Source organism: Felis catus, chromosome X (assembly GCF_018350175.1).
Source record: "Felis catus isolate Fca126 chromosome X, F.catus_Fca126_mat1.0, whole genome shotgun sequence".
NCBI lineage: Eukaryota > Metazoa > Chordata > Mammalia > Carnivora > Felidae > Felis > Felis catus.
The window spans coordinates 100,088,269-100,112,002 of record NC_058386.1 but is presented as its reverse complement, the minus strand read 5'-3'; the positions used below and the strand labels follow the sequence as shown (position 1 = coordinate 100,112,002).

The 23,734-nt window shown below is 38.7% G+C and overlaps 1 long non-coding RNA gene across 1 annotated transcript in view; it reads right to left on the bottom strand.

Moving 5' to 3' along the window:
- Window positions 1-23,734, bottom strand: part of LOC111558713 — an 842,592-nt gene that overhangs the window by 33,026 nt on the left and 785,832 nt on the right. The window lies entirely within an intron of this gene.

Genomic DNA, 23,734 nt, shown 5'->3' with positions numbered 1-23,734 from the left:
TTCTGCTCACTCTTCCCCTGAGCACTACTGGCTCAGCTGGGAAGTTCAAATCCAACCTTCAAAGCTACTTTCCATCAGGGCGAACTTGTACTAATCAGTGGGGGTATTCACTTGAAAGTAGCACTTTGGAAGTAATACCTTTAATGTTTTCAAAGGCAGAAAGGAATTTTGTGAGGCTTTCTTTCTTTCTTTCTTTCTTTCTTTCTTTCTTTCTTTTTCTGCCTTTTATTTTGGTATGAGTCATACTGCTGGCTAGTTTCACTGAGAACCAACTATAATCTGACTCCATCCCCAAAGATAATAAAATATCTAGTACAATGATTTACAAGAGCAGATTTGGGTTCTACATTTCTGTTTGATTTTAGAAACTTGTTTATTAAAGTTTTGAATATAATTTTCACTAACCGTAATAAACATATGTACAAAGTTAGAGTTCTTCATCTCATGAGCCCATACAACTCATACAGATTAAAGAACTACATGGTGCCTGAACCTGTGCTAGGCTTTAAGAATTCAATTATGAGAGGGACGCCTGGGTGGCTCAGTTGGCTGTGCAACTGACTCTTGATTTCGGCTCAGGTCATGATCCCAGGGCTGTGGGACTGAGCCCCACATTGTGCTCCACACTAAGCATGGAGCCTGCTTAAGATTCTTTCTCTCTCTCCCTCCCTCCCCCTCTGCCCCTCTTCCCTGCTTGTGCTGTCTCTCTCTTCTTCTCTCTCTCTCTGAAATAGAAAAAAAGAATTCAATTATGAGAAGGATAAGTTGTGTTCCTACCCTCACAGAGCTTACTGCTTAGCAATAAGACTTACCTGATTGTACTCCTTGTTCACTCAATCATTCACTCATCTGACATTTACTGAGCATGTGCTATGTGTCAGACATTGTGTTTAGGCATTGTGTGTGGATAAAAACAAATAGCGACTAATATGGATTAAGCACTTAATGTGTGCCTAGCACCGTTTTAAGTACATTACATGTGTTAACTCGTGTAATCCTCCTAGTAACCATATGAGATAGGTTCCATTATTATCTCACTTTTTAAATGAGAAAATGGAAACTGGCAGGTCAAATAATCTGCCCAGGGCCAAAGTGATGGAGCCAGGCAGTTATTCCAGAGCCTGCACTCTTAGCTACTATGTTAAACTGTTTACGATAGTGAATGAGAAAGTCTCTGACTTAAAGGACTTCATAGTCCAGCAAAATAGACTAAAAATTTAAATCAAGCAGTTGTAATACACTGTGATCTATGATATGGGATTTATAGGATGTCATGAGAGTATGTTACAGGGCTACCTAACATCGTCTAGAAAGTCTAGAAGTGAACATCTGAGCTGAGACTTGAAGGATGAGAGTGAGCTATCAAGACAAAGAGACAAATAGGAGGGGAGTGTGGGTGGAGAGAGAGTGGAAACTCACTAAGGAGTGTGTTTCAAGCAGAGGGAACAACATGTACAAACAGAAGTTAATTAATTATAACTGAGATATTTAGTATTGTTGGGGTGTATTGATTGAAGCTAGAGAATTAGTCAGGTTTTAGATCATGCGGGTTTATTTAGGTCATGTTAAGACATTTGGACTTTATCCAAAATTCAACATGAATCCACTGAATAGATCTAAACAAGAGAGTGACAGTAATTTACATATTTTCAAATTTGCATTTTAAAATGATTGCTCCAGTAATAGTGTGGAGAATTGAATGAAGGGGCAGGAGGGCCAGTTTTCACAAATCGATAGAAAAAAATTATTTTCACAAATCAATAGCTGAATATGTGATGCATACCTGAAAAGTTCCAATTTCCTTCTTGGAAATTTTCTGTGATGATAGTTACCTAAACTTTCTGGTTTCTGTGGCCCTGACTTTCGCTATCATCCCAAAGTACAAGCAACCAGAATAATAGTTACATTTTTGGCTAAAGATCTAATTCTAGTCATTGCTTCCGAAGGGAAGAATAACCAGTCATTTCATCTTTGTGGTTATTTCTATTTATGTTTTCAGTGTAGAGAAAATAATTTGCCAATCGAATAAAATAACTTATGTTTGTTTCGGTATGATACAGTTAGGTACTTTTTTGGGGGCATTAGTTTCATTATACAAAGTTCCTGAGGCATAACTGAGTATAAGACAGCTTACTATAAGACAGAGGTATTCAAGTTTTGTTATCTCTTTGATTTATCCCACTGCCTTTAGATAAGATGTGTGTTGATTACTTTTGTTCACAGATGAAAATGCTGAATAAGCCAAAGGCATTGTAGGGAAAGGCAAAATATAGAATTCATATAACTGTGTAAGATAATTGCTTGAATTTCATAGCTCATGCCAAATATTGTACCTTGAATAAATATATAATATAGCTCAACAATGGGATCTGTGATATGTCCCCGAAAGGTGTCTGAAACTTCTAGAATCTAGATGACAATAGGTGAAAAAAGGGTAATTGTGTTGCATTAAATCCACTCGACTGAATAGAGGTCTATAGAGACCTTAACCACTGTTTACACTGTTCATGTCTTACCAAGTGATTGAAGGTTCTATGCTGAAAGAGTGTTTTGAACAACATACTGCTGGAAAGACTTTATACCTGAACTCAAACTCTACCAGAGTTTACCATCACTATTACAATACACACAGACATACAGACGTACTTCACATCTCAAATTTGCTGCCTCTTGTGTTAACAGTAAAATGTCTGAGAAAAAGAAGGAAAATGTAAGTGAGGGAATATGGTATATTCCTTCTGATCTTAGAATTCGGAGAGCAAAGCCTCACATGAAGCAGAGACAGCTAGTCTAACGCTTCCTACTTACCAACAGTGACTTACAAAACATGGCTTTGACCACTGCTTGTGCCTGGCAAATGGCAATGCTGAAACTGCATGGGGATAAGGTCTCCTTTAAGGACCAATGAACTCACCCTTGCTGTTTTGTGTCTAAACCAGTCTTTGTATCGTTTGTGCCCTCGGCAACTTATCAGCACCGCGCTAGCTATCAGAAGAGTAGTGACAACATGGAGAAGTAGACTGTAATTCCAGAGGATAAGCGATTTCACTGTGAGTCACCTTGTTCCTTGCACAACCCTTCTTTCTCCCCCTTTGCGCCCCACAAACTTAACAACTTAGCACTTATTTTTTTCTGAGGTATGTGTAGGAAGCAATGAGGTATAATGGAAAGAGCATAGGAGTCCTTCCTCTGCTGTGTGTATGACATTTGGAAGTCACTCAACCTTTCAGAGCCCCCGTGTCCAGGTTCCTTATATGTAAAATGAGGATAATAACTATTGTCCCACAGAGATATTAAAGCATGAAGATATTTGCAAAAGCACTTTGCAAATGCTAAGTAGCTACGGTCACTCAGATTCTCTGGACTCAGTTTCCCCTTCTAGAAAAATGAATGTGTTGGAAAAGGAGAATTCTAAATGTGCTTACAACTCTCACATGTAATCATCCAAAATATCAAAATTATTTTGTTTTATAAAAATATTTACTCAGATTATTTTATACTCAAAATTGAATACCCAAGAAAGTAATAATATGGTCCAATGCTCTAGGGGAAAGTAGAACACAGAAAAAAGAGTGATCAAACGCCAAAAAAAACCCACCCCAAAACCTGTAAGAAAAACCTGTAAGGAGATGCAGACAACTGACTTACCGATTTCAGCACAATAGGAACAGAGGTAACGAAACCGAAAATCAAGAAATGAAACAGAAATCTCCTTCCTTCCAAGAATTTGCTGTAAAAACTAATCAGGTGAATCTCAGGAAGGAAGAAAAACCTGCAATGTCAGGCAGATGATAGTTATTTATCAGCCCCTACTACAGCAACAGAGGCTTAAATAGGCTGGCAGGATATTGAATAGAAGTCAGTAGAGATGGATTCTGCCAGGCCAAGGGGCCCTGAGGACAGACCTTTCAGCCACAGCCCGAGTAGCACAACAGTGCAGCTGTGTGATGGACGGCGATTCCAGTGGCATGGGAATTCGCTGTTGTAAGCCACCTTGGTGAGTGGCTAGTTTTCCACACAGGTGACAGACAAAGAAGGGGATGGCTTCTTGCCCTGCCATTTGCTACAAGGATTTGTGGATAGTGGGAAAAGGTCTGCTTGATTCTGGTTGAAAGAATTTAAGAGAGCAATGATTGAAAATGCATCCATCTAACTCATATTTATTGTGAACCCACTATGGGCTTGTGCTTGGTGTTGGGAGTATAGCACTGAACAAGAGTCCTGCTCTCATTCTAGTGTGTGGAACATAACAAAGTAAGTAGGAAGTAAAACATATAGTACATTAGTTGGTGATAAGTGATATGGAGGAAAATAAAGCAGAGAGGGGATAGAGTGTGTGGGGGACTGTTGGGGGAATTTACAACTTTCAAAGGGTGGTGGGGATTGGTTTAACCGAGGAGGCTGAATTTGAGTAAAGACTTAAAGAAGGTGGGGATATTAACTGTTCTAATATCTTGGGGACAAGAATTGTAGGCAACGGGAATAAGAAATACAATGGGACTTGCAGTAGGAGTGTAACTGAACTGATACATTCAGGGAATAATGAGGAGGTCAGTGTGGTTATAGAAGAGCGAGGAAGGCAGACGATAGTAGGAAAAAAGATCAAAGGTCAGATTAAAGCCTCATAAGCCATTGAAAGGATGTTGGCTCTTAACATGGGAGAGATGGGAGGGTATTGAAGGTTTCTAAACAAAGAAGTGATATTATGTAATTCATATTTTAAGAGCTCACCCTGTTGTGTGATGAATAGACTGGAGGGAAGTGAGAAAGAAAACTGTGAGAATAGTTAGGAGACTGCTGCAGTAACGCAAATGAGAGATGAGGATTTGGGGACTAAGGTAGTAATGATGGAGGTGGTGAGAAGTGACTGAATTCTGAATATATTTTGAAGGCAGAACCATCAGGAGTTTCAGACAAATGTGATGTGAAGATGTCAAAAAAGAAATGAGTCAACTCCAAGGATTTTGGCCTTATTAATAGAAGGAGGCAGTAGCCAAAAATTGAGCTGGGAAGGAGTGTGAGGAACAAGTTTTAGGGGGATAATCATGGGTTCAGGTTTTGGGCATATTAAGTTTTAAACTTATTTAGAAGTATCAGGTAAACAATTGTTTATAAAGGTCTGATTGTATAGGAGAGGTCCAGGCTAGAGATGTAAATTTGTGAATCATTTGTATACAGTCTGGATGAGATCACCAAAGGAGGTAAGAGGTGCATGGACTAATGCCCGAAGCAATGTAACATTAAGGAGTCAGAAAAATAAAGCACACATTAGTTAAATAAATATTAGTTGTTCTAAAAAGCAATTGTTAAATGCTATTTTTTTAAAGTAGGCTCCACACCCAGCATGGGGCTTGAACTCAGGGCCCTGAGATCAAGAGTCACATGCTTTACCAACTGAGCCAGCCAGGTGCCCTTAGATGTGTTTTTTTTTTTAAAAGAAGTTCATATCTGTCTTATGCAAATTCCAACATGAGTGCTACTCATAGAGTGGGGGCTTTTCCCCAGTGACCTAACTTGTGTTTCTGCTATCCTTAATTACCAAGCTTCCCAGGTCAAAATCACAAATTTAAACTTCATCATAGTGCATCAGGCTGGTAGAAGAATGAATTTGGAGGATTGTGAGTGGGAGTACTTTATGGGCCAACCTTGAAATATGAGCACATAACTCATACTCATTTTCCATTAGTAAAAACTTGTTTATGTGGCTACAGTGAACTTCAGGGAAACTGGGAAATGTAGTTGAAGTGTGTGCCAAGAAGAGGAAATGGGTTTAATGAACATCTAGCCAGTCTCTGCCACAAAGAAACACTAGCAAAGGAGATGAAGATGAGTGGTCTATGAAATAAGACAGCATGGTGTCAGAGATGAAGAAAAAAATTTTTCCTGGAAGGGGAGAGTGACATCATATATAAAAATTATTGAATTTAACAAGGCATGGGTCATGGAGAACCTTATCAAGAGCAGTTTTGGCAGGGGAGGGATGGAGAAAGTCCAACTGGAATAGATTCTAGAGAGAATGCAAAGAGAGTGATTGGAGACTGTATTTGGACAATTATTTTGCAAAGTCTCTTAGGTACTTTCAACCAGCAGTGTTATTCTGCATCTTGGAATTGTACATAAAAAACTCTACAGAAGAAAATATGTTTCTGAGCTTTACATAGTGAAGATGAAGATTGTGGACAATTTTACTGGCTTTACCTGGACAAGATGGTTCCAGCTAGACCTTCAAATATGAATTAAAACTAGTGCCAAGAGAGTGATGTTACCAACATGATGGAGTAGGACACCCTAGCCTCCATCATTGGAGTTCAGGAAGGAGAAGAAAGGGAGAAAGAGAGAATACTTATTTAAATAAATAATTGCTGAGAACTCCTGAGGAAGATGGCAGAGTAGGAGGATCCTAAGCTCACCTCATCCCATGGATACACCTAGATAATACTGACATCAGTGTAAATAACCCAGAAAATAAACCGAAGACTGGCAGAATAGACACACCACAACTAAAATGTAGACAAGAGGCCACATTGAAGAGGGTAGGAGGGGTGGAGACAAAGTCAGGAGCCAAATGGACCCAAGAGACTTTCCATGGGAAGGAGGGATGCCATGGGCATAGAGAAGAGAGAGGAGCACATCCCCAAGCCAGGAACCCCAGGCATGAGGGACCCACACAGGAAAGATGAATTCCCATAACATTTGGCTTTGTAAACCAGAGAGACTCAACACTCTGTGGGGCTTAACACATGGAACTTTAAAAACCAGTAGGCTTGGTTCTGGGAGAGCCTGAGGGCAACAAGAAATTGAGACCCGACCCTTAAAGAGACAGTACAACATACAACCCCGCAGAGATATAACATAGAAGCAGTAGTTTGAAAAAACACCTGGATATGTGGGGAAAAGATTTACTTAGTAATCTCAGAGAGTGTGCTGGAGGGGCAGGGATCTGTGGGAGACCTCTCCAAGAACAAAAGAGCTGATGGGCACCATTTCCCTCTAGGACCCCAAGCCTAGATGCAGGAATACCTGTGGGAACCATCCAAGCACAACACTTTCCACCTAGCTTGCTAACAATGGGATCCACCCTGTGTCCTGTGGATCAGCCCCCACCAATACGCCTTTGGCCAGAGCCCATCCAAAGTGGTGCCACAAGCCTGGCAGCGTGCAACCAGCCCTGACAGGGGCCAACACCACTCCAAAGTGACTCCAGACCCAAGGAGAGGGGAAGATAACCACACACGCCAGTCCAATCGTGTCCCCAGCAGTGGGCTTGTGGCAGATATCTGTTCTGACTACAGGCCCTGACCACCAATGAAAGCTTCTCAGGGGACAACATAGGGAAATTCCTGTGCAGCTTGATGTTAATGCATCTCTGGCAAATGCCTGGTCTGATTCAACTCAAGCCTAAGGGGGTCCCAGACCGGCCCACTAACAACACAGAGGCCAAACTCTGCCCACAACCAACAAAGAGAGCCATTGCAGACATCTAGACTGAAGGCAAACTTGGCTCAGCCATAAACAGTAGGGCACACACAACACAGATAGGAGACACTCCTGAAATGCCAGGTTCTGGCAAATAGGGGACACTGCACTGCAGGGAACTATGGGACCTCTTCTTCATAAAGCCACTCCTTTCAAGAGTAGGAGATGTAGCTGACATTACCAACACATAGAAATAGACACAGAGAATTCGACAAAGGGGAGACAGGAATATGTCCCAAATGAAAGAACAGGACAAAATCATAGCAAGAGAGCTAAACAAAATGGAGATTAAGTTATATGTATAATAGAGAATTTAAAGTAAATGGTCATAAAATACTCACTGGACTTGAGAAAAGATGGAGGACCTCAATGAGACCCTCAACAAAGAGATAAAAAACACAAAAAAGAACCAATTAGAGATAAAGAACTCAATAACTGAAATTAAACATACACTAGAAGGAATAAATGGTAGACTACAGGAAGCAGAACAGATCAGTGACCTGAGGGTTGGAGTAATGAAAAGCAATCAAAGTGAACAGGAAACAGAAAAAAAAAATAATAAATTAAAATAAACCAAGGGAATTCAATGAAAACATCACAAGCATAATAGCATTTGCATTATAGGAATCCCAGAAGGAGAAGAGAGAAAAGGGAGGAAAAATGTATTTGAAGAAATAATACCTGAAAACTTCCCAAATCTGGGGGAAAAAAACAGAAATACAGATGCAGGAGTCACAGACAGCCCCCAACAAAATCAACCCAAAGGAGGTCCACACCAATACACATAGTAATTAAATGGCAAAAATTAGTGATAGAGAATATTAAAAGCAACAATAGAAAAGAATACAGTTACATACAAGGGAAACCCCAAAAGGCTATCAGATGATTTTTCAATATGCATCCAACATGGGAGCACCCAAATACATAAAGCAGCTAAAACAAACATAAAGGTAGTAGTCAGTAGTAATACAATAATAGTAGGGAACTTTAACACCCTATTTACATCAATGGATGTAAAATCAAACCAGAAAACCAACAAGAAAAAGGTGGCTTTGAATGACACATTGGACCAGATAGATTTAACAAATATATTCAGAACATTCCATCCTAAAATAGTTGAATTCACATTCTTTTCAAATGCACATGGAACATTCTCCAGAATACATCACATATTAGGCCCAGAATAAATCTCAACAAATTGAAAAATATTGAAGACATATCATGCATCTTTCCTAAACACAATGCTATGAAACTAGAAATCAATCACAAGAAAAAATCTGGAAAGAACACAACCACATGGAGATAAAATAGCATGCTACTAAACAATGAATGGGTGAACCAAAAAATCAAAGAGGAAATAAAAAATCTATGGAAACAAACGAAAATGAAAACACAACAGTGCAAAATATTTCGGATGCAGCAAAAGCTGTTCTAAGAGGGAGATGTACAGTAATACAGGACTACCTCAAGAAGCAAGGAAATTCTCAAATAAACAAACTACCTTACACCTAAAGGAGCTGGAAAGAGACAAGAAACAAAATCCAAAACCAGTAGAAGAACATAATAAAGCTTAGAGCAGAAATAAGCAAAATAGAAACTAAAACAAACAAAAAACAACAGAAGAGATCAACGAAAACAGGAGCTGATTCTTTGAAAAGAGTAACAAAATTAACAAACCTTTAGCCAGACTCATCAAAAAGAAAAAGAGAGAGAGAACTCAAACAAAATCACAAATGAAAGAAGAGAAATAACAATCAACATCACAGAAATACAAAAGACTGTAAGAGAATATTATGAAAAATTACATGCCAACAAATTGGACAACCTACAAGAAATGAATAAATTCCTAGAAACATAAACCTCCACAAACTGAATCAGGAAAAAGTTGAAAACTTAAACAGACGAATTACCAGCAATGAAGTTGAATCAGTAATCAAAAAACTTCCAAAAAACAAAAGTACAGGACAAGATGGGTTCACAAGTGAATTTTTGCAGACATTTAAAGAAGAGTTCATACCTATTCTTCTCAAACTATTCCAAAAAATAAAAGAGGAAGGAAAGCTTCCAAATTCATTCTATGAGGCCAGTATTACCCTAATACTAAAACCAAAGGCATTACACAAAAAGAGAACTACAGACCAATATCTGTGATGAACACATATGCACAAATCCTCAACAAAATTAGCAAACTGAATCCAACAACACATTAAAAAATATTTCACCACTGTCAAGTGAAATTTATTCCTGGGATGCAAACAAAGGTGGTATTTTATATTTGCAAATCAATCAACGAGATACATCACATCACTAAGACAAAGGATAAAAGCCATATAATCATTTCAAAAGATGTAGGAAAAGCATTTGAAAATGTAGAACATCCATTCATGATAAAAACCCTCATTAAAGTAGACTTAGAACATATCTCAACAAAATAAAGGCCATATATGAAAAACCCACACCTCACATCATAGTCAATATGGGAAAACAGAGCATTTCCCTCTAAGATCAGAAATAAGACAAGGATGTCCACTCTCATCACTTTTTTCCAACATAGTGCTGGAAGTTCTAGGCACAGCAATTGGACAACAAAAAGAAATAAAGGGCATACAAATTGTCAACGAAGAAGTAAAACTTTCACTGTTTGCAGATGCCATGACATGATATATAGAAAACCCTCAAGACTCCACCAAAAACCTACTAGAACCGATGAGTGAATTCAGTAAGGTTGTAGGATACAAAATCAATGTACAGAAACCCATTGCATTTCTATACACTAATATTGAAGTAGCAGAAAGAGAAGTGAAAAAAGCAATCACATGTATAATTGCTCCAAAAATAATAAAATACTTAGAAACAAACTTAACCAGGGAGGTGAAAGACCCGTACTCTAAAAACTATAAAACATTGATGACAGTAATTGAAGACAACACAAACAAATGGGAAGATATTCTATGCTCATGGATTAGGAGAACAAATATTGCTAAAATGTCCATACTATCCAAACCAATCTACAGATTTAAAGCAATCCCTATCAAAATACCAATACCATTTTTCACAGCACTGGAACAAGTAATCTTAAAATTTGTATGGAACCACAAAAGACCTCAAATAGCCAAAAAAATCTTGAAAAAGAAGAAAACTGAAGGTATCACAATCTCAGATATCAAGTTATACTACAAAGATGTAGCAATCAAAACAGTATGGCACTGGTACAAAAATAGACACACAGATCACTAGAATAAAACAGAGAGCCCAGAAGTAAACCTATGGTTATATGGTCAGTTAATCTTCAACAAAGGAGGCAAGAGTATGCAATGGGAAAGACAGTCTCTTCAACAAATGGTTTTGGGAAAACTATACAGTTACATGGAAAAGAATGAAACTAGACCATTTTCTCACACTATACACAAAAATAAACTCAAAATGGATTAAGACCTAAATGTGAGACCTGAAAGCATAAAAATCCTGGAAGAGAGCACAGGCAGTAATGTCTCTGACATTGGCCATAGCAACATTTTCTAGATATGTCTTTGAGGCAAGGAGAAAAAAATCAAAAATAAACTATTGTGACTATATCAGTATAAAAAGTTTCTGTGCAACAAAGGAAACAGTCAACAAAACTAAAAGACTACTGAAAGGGAGAAAATATTTGCAAATGACATATTCAAGAAAGGGTTAGTATCCAAAATATATAAAGAACTGATACAACTCAACACACAAAAAACAAATAATCCACTTAAAAATGGGCAGAAGACATGAGCAGACATTTCTTGAAAGAAGACATATAGATAGATGGTCAACAGAGACATGAAAAAATGCTTAACATCACTCCTCATCAGGGAAAATGAAAATCAAAAACACAATATCACCTCATACCTATCAGAATGACTAAAATCAAAAACTCAAGAAACAAGTGTTGGTGAAGACGTGAACAAGGAGCCCTTGTGAACTGTTGGTAGAAATGCAAACTGGTGCAGCCATTGTGGAAAACAGTATGCAGGTTCCTCAATAAAATTGAAAATAGAATTACCATATGATCCAGTAATTTTACTACTGGATATTTACCCAAAGAATATGAAAACAGTAATTCTAAAAGATATATGCACCCATATGTTTATTCAGTATTATTTATAATAGCCAAATGGATAAAGAAGATGTGTGTGTGTGTGTGTGTGTGTGTGTGTGTGTGTGTGTGTGTGTGATGGAATATTACTCAGCCATAAAAAAGAAATCTTGCCATTGCAGCATGGATAGATCTAGAGGGTATAATGCTAAGTGAAATAGTCAGAGAAAGACAAATACTGTCTTTCTAAATTCACACATGTGTAATTTAAGAAACAAGACAAATGAACAAAGAAAAAAGACAAACCAATTAACAGTTTTTTTTAATTTTAAGAAATAGACTCTTAACTATAGCTAACTGATGGTTAACAGAGGTGAGTAGGTGGAGGAATGGGTGAAATAGGTAAAAGGGATTAAGCATATACTTATTATGATGAGCACTGAATAATGTGTAGAATTTTTGAATCACTATATTTTACACCTGAAACTAAGATAACTCTGTATGTTAACTTAGTTAAAATTTAAAAATTAAAAAAAAAGAATTGTGGCTGAGACCATCCCAAAACTGGGGGCAGATTTAATCACTTAAGTTTATGCAGCCAATAGGTCACCCCAAATTTCTTTTTTTTAAGTTTATTTATTTTTGAGAGAGAGGGAGAGAGAGAGCACATACTCAAGTAAGGGTGGGGTGAAGAGAAGATGGAGAGAGAGAGAATCCCAAGCAGGCTCTGCAGCACAGAGCCCAACATGGGGCTTGAACCTATGAACAATGAGATTATGGCCTGAGCGGAAACCAAGAATGAGACGCTTAACTGACTGAGCCACCCAGGCACCCCGGTCATCCCAAATTTCAATCCCAAAATATCTTCTCTAAGACACACTATAATAAAAGTATTTAAAATCAAAGATAAGTAATTTTAAAATCAATAAAGGAAAAAAATTATTTTATACAAGGGAAGCCCCATAAGGTCATCAATGGTTTTCTTAGTGAGATCTGCAGTACAGAGAAGAATGGGATGATCTATTCAAAGTGTTAAAAGAAAGAAACTGCCAACGAAGAATACTTTGCCCAGCAAAGTTGTCCTTCAGAAATGAAGGTCAGAAAAAGATTTTCCCACTCAAACAAAAGCCAAGGGAGTTTATCACCAGTAGATATGCCTTTAAAAAATGCTGAAAGGAATTCTTTAAGCTGAAACTAAAAAACACTAAGCTGAAACTAAAAAACATTAGTAACTGAAAATAAACTGAAAAACTGAAAAGAAACAACACACTTTTAAAATAAGTATATAGTCAGATTCAGAATAATCTAATACTGTAATATGGTGATGTCTTAACCACCACTTAATTCTATTATAACCACCACTACTACAAAAATGGAAGGAAAAATATAAAAAATAGCTATATCTGTAATGTGTTAATAGATACACAATATAAAAAGATGGAAATTGTGACATCAAAAACATAAAATGTGGGGGTAGGGAATAAAGGGAAATTTTGTATGAAATTGAAGTTAAGTTTCCATCAGGTTAAAATAGACTTTTATATCTATAAGATATTTCAGATCAGATTCTCTGTAACCACAAAACAAAAGTCTATAATAGATATGCACAAGATAAAGAAAACAAAATCAAAATATACCACTACAGGTAATAATCAATTCACAAAGGAAGACAGCAGGAGAGACAGAAAGGAAGAAAGAACAAAACAGCCAGAAAACAATTAACAAGATCACAATAGTAAATCCTTGCCTATTAATAATTACTTTAAATGTAAATGGATTATATTTACTATTTAAAAGCCATAGAATGGCTGAATGGATTAAAAAAAACAGGACCCTACTAAATGTTCCCTACAAGAGATGCACTTCAGCATCAAGGACACATATAGGCTCAAAGTAAAGGGATGGAAAAATATATTTCAATGGAAATAAAAAGAGAGCAGGAATATCTACACTTTTATCAGGCAAAATAGACTTTAGGTCAAAAAGTATAACGTGAGACAAAGGAGCTCATTATATAATGATAAAGGGGTTAACTCACCAAGAGGATGTAACAATTGTAAATATATATGCACTCAACATTGAAGCACCTAAATATATGAAGCAAATACTAAAAGATTTGAAGGGAGTAATATATATCATTACTAGTAGGAAACTTTAATAACCCACTTTCAACAATGGATAGATCAAACAGAAAATTAATATGGAGACACTAGACTTTATACTTTTGAACAAATCTAGCTAATAGACACATACAGAATGCTTCATCAAATAGCAGCATAATACACATTCCTCTCAAGTGCACAGGGATATTCTCCAGTATAGGTTATATTTCAGGTCACAAAACAAGTCTCAGAAAATTTTTAAAAATTGAAATCATACCAAGTATCTTTTCTGACCTCAATGGTATAAAACTGGAAATCAATAACAGAAAGAAGACCAGAAAATCTGTAAGTATGTGGAAATTAAGCAACATGCTCCTGAACAGCCAGTGGGTCAAATATGAAATCAAAAAGGAAAATTTATAAGACACAAGAAAAATTTCAAATAAACAACCTAATTTTACACCTCAAGAAATTAGAAAAATAGGAACAAACTAGCCCAAAGTTAGCAGAAAGGAGATAACAAAGATCAAAGCAGAAATAAATGAAAGAAAGAATAGAAAACAATAGAAAAGGTCAATAAAGGGGTACCTGGGTGGATCAGTTAGTTAAGTGTCCCACTTAACCCATGCATATATTGTCAACCAATATTTAACAAGGGAGTCAAGAATGGGGAAAAGATAGTCTCTTTGGTAATTGGTGTTGAGAAAACTGAATATTCACATGCAAAAGAATGAAATTGAACCCTTATAGCACTTATAAAAATTAACTAAGATTAAATGTAAGATTTGAAATTGTAAAACTTCTAGAAGAAAACACATGGAGAAAGCTCTTTGACTTCAGTCTTGGCAATTTTTTTTTTATTATGACACCAAAATCACAAGCAACAGTTGCACAAATCAAAAAGTGGGACTATATATAGCAAACTAAAAAGCTTCTGCACAGCAAAAGCAACAATTAACAAAATGAAAAGACAACTTATGTAATGGGAGAATATTTGCAAACCATATATCTGTTAAGGAGTTAATGTCCAAAATATATAAGGTACTCATGCAACTCATAGCCAAAAAACAAACTACCCAATTAAAAAATGGACAGAGGACTTGAATAGACATTTTTCCAACGAAGACATACAAATGACCAACAAGTCCATGAGAAGATGCTCAATATCACTCATCATCAGGGAAATGCAAATGAAAAACACAATTAGATATCATAACAGACCTGTTTGAATGGCTAGTATCAAAAAGGCAAGAGATAACAAATGCTGGCAGGATTGTGGAGAGAAAAGGGAATCCTGGGGTACGACTGGTAGGAATGTAGGTTGATACAGATAGTGACATTACAGGGGTTTCTCAAAAAATTAAAAATAGAACTATCATGTGATCTAGCAAAGACATGGAAACCATCTAAGTGTCCATCGATAGATGAATGGATAAAGAAAATGTGATATGTGTACGTATATAATGAATATTTATCAGTGAATAAATTCAATGAATGAATATTATTCATTAAAAAAAAATCCTGCCGTTTGTGGCAACATGGAGGAGACCTTGAGGATATTATGCTAAGTGAAAGAAAGACAAATACTGTATGATCTCACTTACGTGTGGAATCTAAAAACACCAAATTTAGAGAAACAGGAGCATGGTGGCTGCCAGGGACTGAGACTGAAATGGGCAGATGATAATGATACCATTAACAAGGAAATGGTGAATGTACTTGAAAACTGTTCCTTTAAGGATTAAAAACAATGAAAAATGGTAATTTTCCTTTAAGGGACGAGTTGGGAAGAACCATTGCAAAAAAGCACGTTTGGCTAAAAAAGAGGATTTTCTTTGTAGATGAAGCTCTCATTAAACAGGACAGGAGAATAAAGAAATTCTGGGACTGGGTTTGTTGAAGAAGAGCGGATAGAAGTTAAACCATATCAGTAATTTAGTTATCTGGGTAACCAGAACCATGTTGGAGGGTGAGAGTGATAAGGTTGTGAGAAGCCTGAGGAAAAAGAGAATCAGTGTGATGATTCCCCTTCTTTTTGTGTTCTCGGCCTAGAAAGGGGCAGACTAAAGAATGGAGGAAATAGGGGAAAACATTGTAAGATTTTACTGAAAGTTACCATAGTGAGAGGTATGTCTAAGTGAGAGGTACGTCTAAGGACAAGGTGAGGAGCCAAGCAAGCCAGAGGGTACCCAATTAATACTTGCAGTGGAAGACAGCGCATGTGGAGTTTTAGCATCAAAATTTATACCGCTTGCTTTTGCTCCACAGAAGCGACTAGGCCCAGAAGCCTCTTTACAGAGCCTAGAAACACATTAAGAGAAATAATTTAGCACATTTTTTTAAGTCCAAACAAAAACTGAAGTTAAGGATATCAAAGTAGCTTATTTTAATAAGACTAATGAATTGCCTTGCACATAGATTTTCTATTTCTTTGAATCTTGCTCCAGTCATATTTTTCCTTAAGGGTTATGAAACCTAGATATCAAATTATGTTACATTTTTATATAATGGAACAATGATTTCTCCTCCACACCTCTCACTTATACACCTCTGAGAAGAGTCCAAGAGTGGACTACATTAATTATTCCAACAGAAATTATCACTGCCCACTGGCAGAAGACACCCAAATTTTAGTCATCAGGCTTAAGAAAATAAAAAAAGTCTCTAGAGATGAGATGGGAAATATTTGACACTTGTAATACCACTTCCCTTCTTCAGCCATGGACATGACAAAATTAATCATGGGATTCTTTCTGGCTGAGCCTGGAAACAGCCTTAGAATTCTTCTTAGCAGTACCCCAGGCAGCCACCACGAATCAGCTGGAACTGGTATATGAAAAGAAACCTATGTGCCATCCCAGTTTTAGAAGATGTCCTCTGTGGAAAAACAATCAACCTCACTATATTATGAGAAACTTCATAGAAGTTATTTCTGTTTGAAACTAACAAAAAATGTCTTTGAAAAGTTCTAGTTTCAAAGACATTTGGATGTGATGAATAAGAGGGTCTTGTGATTAGTGTGATTAGTGATACCATTTCTCTTAACATACTCTCCTGATTCATTGGTAAATACATTTGATTTCAGAATAGAATTCCATAGGTATCACAAGAGCAGAGCTAAAAGATGACACAGGAAAAATGTGTTACTCAAGATGTTCTAAAAACGTTTCTTTAAAGGAATATCCGTGAACAGTTCTTGTTTCCTTTTTACTTCACTCACAGTAATTATTGACCAAATGATGGTTCCTACCATGGAACATTTAAAGAATTAAGATAACAACTGCCTGATAGATTCTTTTTATCATTTGTAACCGTAGAGGTTTTTAGTGCTTTCTTACAAACTCCTTACTATTTTCATATACATATATATGTATCTATATCTTTTCAAAACACTTTAATTCAGGAATGAATTCTTTTCTGTGGTATTTACAAACAACATTTTGTCTTTGCATACTCATTTTAATTTGTCTTGCATCAGATTACAACTTGTTTTTCCATCAAAGCTAGCCCAAAGGAAAATCACTCAGTCATGGTTTGAACTCCTGGACCCTTTTCCTTTCTGCTGTACATGTTCCTCACTCCCCCGACACATTCTGCCTTTCCTACTCCAGGAATTGTGTGTTCCCATAGTGTCTTCTGGATACCTAGGCTATTTGTCTGGGATTCTTTATTCAAAGCTGTTCTGTCTCTCCCCCTTTCTCCCACTGAAATATATCTGTCTAGTGGCCTGTTCTTTAAGATATTGCTGCACTACTGAAGCCAACTGGTCATATTGATTTACTATATGGAGTTACCGTCTATTTCACATGGTTCTCCTCCAATGGCCTAACTGAATAAGGAAACATAAGGTCTCAGGTCAAACTGGTGGAAGCAAAAATTTGGGGCAAGGGGCAATGTAGTACTCTTCTTATCACTCCAGTTAACAGTGTTCCTATGTTGCTTCTGTTGAGCAAACTTTGGTAGCATTTTATGGCTATCAAACTTCAATGTGCCTCGAGCCAGTGTATAACTCATGCGAAGATTTTTTTCTACAGTTAGCTTTCTGCCCATCATGGGACTTGGATTCATGACTGAGATCAAGAGTCATTTGCTTTACTGACTGAGCCAGTCAGGCATTCCAAAGCCTTCCAGTTCCTTTTTTTTTAATTTTATTGTTTGTTTATTTGTTTATTTATTTATTAAAAAAATTTTTTTTAATGTTTATTTTTGAGAGAGACAGAGACAGAATGCGAGCGGGTTAGGGGCAGAGAGAGAGGGAGACACAGAATCCGAAGCAGGCTCCAGTCTCCGAGCTGTCAGCACAGGGCCTGACGTGGGGCTCGAACTCACGTGCGGTGAGATCATGACCTGAGCCGAAGTCAGACGCTCAACCAACCGAGCCACCCAGGTACCCCTTTATTTATTTATTTTTAAGTAATCTCTGCACCCAACGTGAGGGTTGAAGAAAAAGGGAGGCGCCTGGCTGGCTCTGTTGGTGGATCATGCGACTCTTGATCTCGGGGTTATAAGCTTGAGCCCCAACCTGGGTGTAGAGATTCGTTAAAAAACAACATCTTTAAAAAATAATCATCGCAAAGATCCCACAGAAGAATTATCAGGAATGTTGTATGGTACGGAGATAGGAACACTGGGCTGGGATTAGAAGACCTAGGTACTAGCTCGGGCTGTGCCGCTTACTAGTCATCACACTCGGGGACTTGGTTTCTTTGCTTGCATTCCTCAAACAGCTGTTAAAAGCTTAAACTAAGGTATTATAGATAAAAGCACTTTAAAAATTGTCAAGGGCAGGAGCAATAAACATACAATTATTATTAATGTGCGCAACGGTCATCCTATGACCCTCAATGCTTTCGATAAAGCTCCAGGCACCAATAAGTTCACCTCTTCTCCCTAGAGTCTATGGGTGGCTTGTCTGGATTAGATAATTTCTCACCTGTTTTCTTTCTCAAGCAAATATTATTGTCAACAGGCACACGGACCGCTACAAGTGTTGTGTTCAGTGAGGTGACAGCTTGACACGAGGATTTGAAATTTATGGCCCAAACTCGGTGCTTTCTGGGGCTGTTTGTGTTCCAATTCCCAGGATATGCAAAAGCTCTCTGGTATGCCAAGCTTCAGATAAGCACTGAAATCACATGGGGCCAGTCGGCTGGTCAGGCCCCTATGCACTGCATGCTCCCAGCACTTGTGTCCTTTCCCCAGGCTAGCTCGTCAGCATTCAGCATCATTTGTTGAAACCGAAGAATGTCCTGCTTGGAATCCCATCACCTACTGGACTGGTAATCAGTAGACAGGGAGAGACTTTCCTGGATAGTGACATATATACAAAGTCAACTATTCCCATAAAACAGGGCAAGAAAGAAGAGAGAACAGACAAGCAAATTGAGGTTCAGATTAGAACTAAGAAGGCAGTATTTTATGGTAGCTAAGCACATGGGCTTTGGGGTCAGGCATACTTGGATTTTAATGAGTCCTAGGTGTGCTACCAGTAGCTCTGTGGCCTTGCACAAATTACTTAACCTCTCAAGGTTCTCCTCCAGGAGTAAGATAACTTCCTCGTGCCATTTTTGTATGTGTAAGAATTAAGTGAGATAACGAATGCAAAGTACTTAGCACAGTGCCTGTCACATAAACACAGGTGGCATTTTTAAGTGCTCATTCAGCCAATGTGTTCAACGAATATTTCTTGCATGTCTAGTATATTCCAGACCTTGTTTTAGGCATTAAGATATATTAATGAAGGAAAGTCAAACCAAAACAGGACAAAAACACTCAAGTCCCTGACCTTATGGCACTTACATTCCAGTGGGCGGAGACAGAAAGATGGCAAAAGTGCAACGGAGACCAATACAGCAGGCTGAAGAAATGTAGGGATGGGAAGGGGTGGGTGGCTGTTGCTATTTTTATAGAGACCAAGAAAGACCTCTCTACGTGACACGTGAATAGAAATCCTTGCGAAGTAAGCACACTATCTGGAGAAAGGGCATTCCAGACACAGGAAACAACAAATGACAGGTCCCGAGGACGGTTGGTGCAGTTCAAGTAACAGCACAGAGACCGGTGGGACTGGAGCGGCGACTGAGGTGGAGAAGCAGCAGGAGATGAGGCAGAGAGATAACGGGGAAGATGATGCATCGGGTGCTGACAGCCCCTGGGATGAGTTCGGAGTGTTTGAAGTTGGAACGTGACATGATCTGACTCACATTTTAACAGAATCACTGGTTGTTTTCGAGAATAGATTATAGAAAGCAAGAGCGAAAGCAGGGAGACCCGTTAAGAGGCCATTGTACTAACTCCAGTGGGAGGTGAGGTGGCTTCGAATAGGGTGGTAGCAGTGGAGGTGTTAGGAAGTGATCAAATTCTATAGACCAGGACACACAGTCTGATGTAGTCAAAAGCATTCTATGTGGTCTAGCCCAACTCAGAATTCTCTGCAGCGGGACTTGTGACCAAAGTCCCAGAAAATGCTACTTTGCTTGTCATTGTCACCATTCCCCGTTGCATGTGACTATTATAGGGAGGGGTTCAAAGTTCTGCTGTTCTTAGGTCTTTCACTGCAATATCACTAAGTACTACACTGAGGGGCACCTGGGTGGCTCAGTCGGTTAGCGACCGACTTCGGCTCAGGTCATGATCTCACTGCTCTTGAGTTCAAGCCCCATGTCAGGCTCTGTGCCGACAGCTCGCAGCTCGAAGCCTGGAGCCTGCTTCAGATTCTGTCTCTGTCTCTCTGCCTCTCCCCCGCTCAAGCTCTCTCTCTCAAATATAAATAAACATTAATTTAAAAAAAAAACTTTAACGTTTATTCATTTTTGAGAGACACAGAGAGGCAGAGCATGAACGGGGTAAGGGCAGAGAGAGAGGGAGACCCAGAATCCAAAGCAGGCTCCAGGCTCCGAGCTGTCAGCACAGAGCCCAATGCGGAGCTCGAACTCACAGACTGTGAGTTCATGATCTGAGCGGGGCTCAAACTCACAACCCTGAGATGATGACCTGAGCTGATGTCGGATGCTTAAGTGACTGAGCCACCCAAGCACCCCAACATTAAATTTTTTTTTAAAAAGTAGCACACTGAGTGTCAGCATGATCTCTAATTGCTAGCACTGTTTTCTGTTGTCCAGGCTCAGGAATGTTGCGCTCTTTACCTTACTCTTCTCCTGCCAAGTTTGTCTGACCTGTCCCTTTTCTAAATAACGTGAAGCCAAGTGGTCAGTAGGAGTGGGAGCCAAACTGAGTGGCAGGTGGTTCTCAGTGGAAAATTGACATTGGGCAAGTCATTTTCCCTCTATGGGCTCAAATTTTTCATCTCTAAAAGGAGTGGGTTGAATTGATGAACATGAAGATCTCTTCCAGCTCTCAAGTCCTAGGATTCATTCAATGATTCACTCATACCCAGACCCTCATCAGCACGTTGTATAAATACATATTTAACATTTTAATATTTATCACCTCATCTTTAAATCATTTTAAAATTTCATACGTGAAGGAAAAGAGGTCGATCGAGATTTTGAGAAACTTCCCCAAGGTCACTTAATGAGGTACTGGAAGAACAGGTTCCAGGTACCAGTTTTGCCACATCTCAAAGTGGCACCAGTCCAGTAACTTTTAAGCCCTTAATTTTCCTTTACTGCTTGTTTGAAGCTCTCTGTTAGAAGATGGAGATTTGGGGCGCCTGGTGGCCCAGTCGGTTGAGCGACCTGCTCTCGATATCAGCTCAGGTCATGATCTCATGGTTTGTGGGATTGAGCCCCACATGGGGCTCTGCGGTGACAGAGTGGAGCCTGCTTGGGATTCTCTCTCTCTCTCTCTCTCTCTCTCTCTCTCTCTCTCCAATGAATAAAGATCAAAAAAAGAAGATGGAGATCTTTTCCTTAAAATATATGTGAATGAATGGCAGCAAGCTATGGCAAGCAATATCATAAAATATATTTATGCCACAGTCTTCCTTAGCTAATTTAGATAAAAAACGCCCTCATTCAAATTATTAATCTGCAATTTCCCTGAACACTGGCACACATTTCTCCAAAATCAGGGGCACCATTAGTACATTTGAAAGCTGAGCTCTCTTCTTTATTCCTATAATTGGTAACCCTCTAAAGTTTTTATAGCTCTTACAGATGGAAATCAGAATTAAATATTAGTGCAGGCGGTATTATTTTCAGCCTGACTAGTGCCCAAAGTCTGTGTCAATGGCTGAGAGGGGGCTAGCAGAGGTTTGGTCCCTGATTATGCCCTGCTGATTGCTAATTAGATGTAAAGGTTGGAGAATAAACATGTACTTTAAACGCTTATGCCCTAATGGGGCTCTACTCTGTCTCATGGAATGTATTTCAACCCTGAATGGGAGAGACTACACTTTTGCTAAGAGTGGCTGGCTTTCTAGGTAACTAACCCAATGTGTAACTGAGAAAGCAGCTAATGGGGACAGTGTAACTCTAAAGCTGAGCCAAGCCGACATTATGAGTGGTCTTCTCTTTGATATCAAGCTGTATTCGTGTAGAGGCAGTAAAGATGTCGGGTAAAGTTCTCATTTATGAGTCCTGTTTGATTGCTCACTATCAGGACTCAAAGTGGGGAAGGTGACACAGACAGAAGGGATATACCATTGAGAGGGATGAGTTCTACTGTAAAAATGTGAGCCCACGTATTCCAAAGTCCCAAGATGAATAGAATTTGTCATTACCCAATTCTGGTTAGCATTCAGTGTACCTGACCTACACCTGCTGTCCCTAATACCGTTCCCACTCCTTTAGTGATTAGCTCCTGGCTAAAAATCACTCATGCTAATATGGAGGCCCTTTCAGATAATACAATGCTGTGAACCCAATTCTAATGCATTCTCCTATTTAAAATCCTTCAGTGACCATAGATCACTTTAGAGAGAGTCAAAACTCCTTAGCATGGTCCACAAGGCCCTCTATAACTTGACCTCTGTTTTCCTTTCTATCTTTATGTCTCTATTCCATTATATCATGCTTTTCATTAGCTGTGCTGAACTACTTTCAGCTCCTCAATGAACCATGTGCTCTAATGTGTCCGATCCTTTACAAGTTTCTTCTGCAAAGGACGCCTCCCTCAACTTTCCCCATTTTACCTGCTTTAAAATATATATTAGATGTCACTTCCTCCAGGAAGCCTTCCTTGAGTATCCCCTGCTGACTTAGGTATATTAACTGTGCATTTTCATGGGATCGATTTCTCTATTACAACTTTTGATGGTCTTTTTACTTGCTTTTCTTCACAGATGTTATATCAGTTCCTCAAGGGAAGAGCCAGGGTATGCTCATCTCTGAATCCCCATATCTTACGAGTACTTCCTATCATACGGTTTGCTCTTTTTTTAAAAAAAAATTAATATTTATTTATTTTTGAGAGAAGAGAGAGACAGAGTGTGAGTGGGGGAAGGGCAGAGAAAGGGGGAGAATCTGAAGCAGGCCCAGGCTCTGAGCTGTCAGCACAGAGCCCGATGAGGGGCTCGAACTTGCAAACTGTGAGATCGTGGCCTGAGCTGAAGTCGGGCACTTAACTGACTGAGCCACCCAGGTGCCCCTCATATGGTTTGTTCTTAACAAACTTCTTATAGATGATTGTTTGAATGTTGCATCTATGGCTCTATAGGTAGGGCAGGATGCAAATTTCAGGCACTGTGGCAGAATGATGAAGACGATCTTTTTAGTCAGGGTTTTGGGAGTGCGGGGGTACCTTTGTCTTTACAACATGTAATATAAGCTGCTGATGCATATGAATGGGGCTAATACATAGAATCTTGTCCACACAGTGTGTTCTCGGGGCAATAGTATTTTCAAACCACTTGTCTATACAGAGTTCCTTAAACATAGACCCCGAGGAAGGTGGAGTCACAGGAAGGAAGGTGGTAATGGCTTGCAGAGGCAGGGAGTGTAGGAAAAGATGAAATGGCAGTGATGTCAAATTTCAGCAATCCATATTCGTCTCTGCCACCAACTAACTGTGTGCCTGGGAGCAAAGTATTGATCTGCCCTGGATGTTTATTTCCTCATTGGTAAAATAGAGGGGTTTAAGCAATAAATGACTTGGTAAGCTCAAGAGGTACCACTTTAGTAAGTTTGACTCA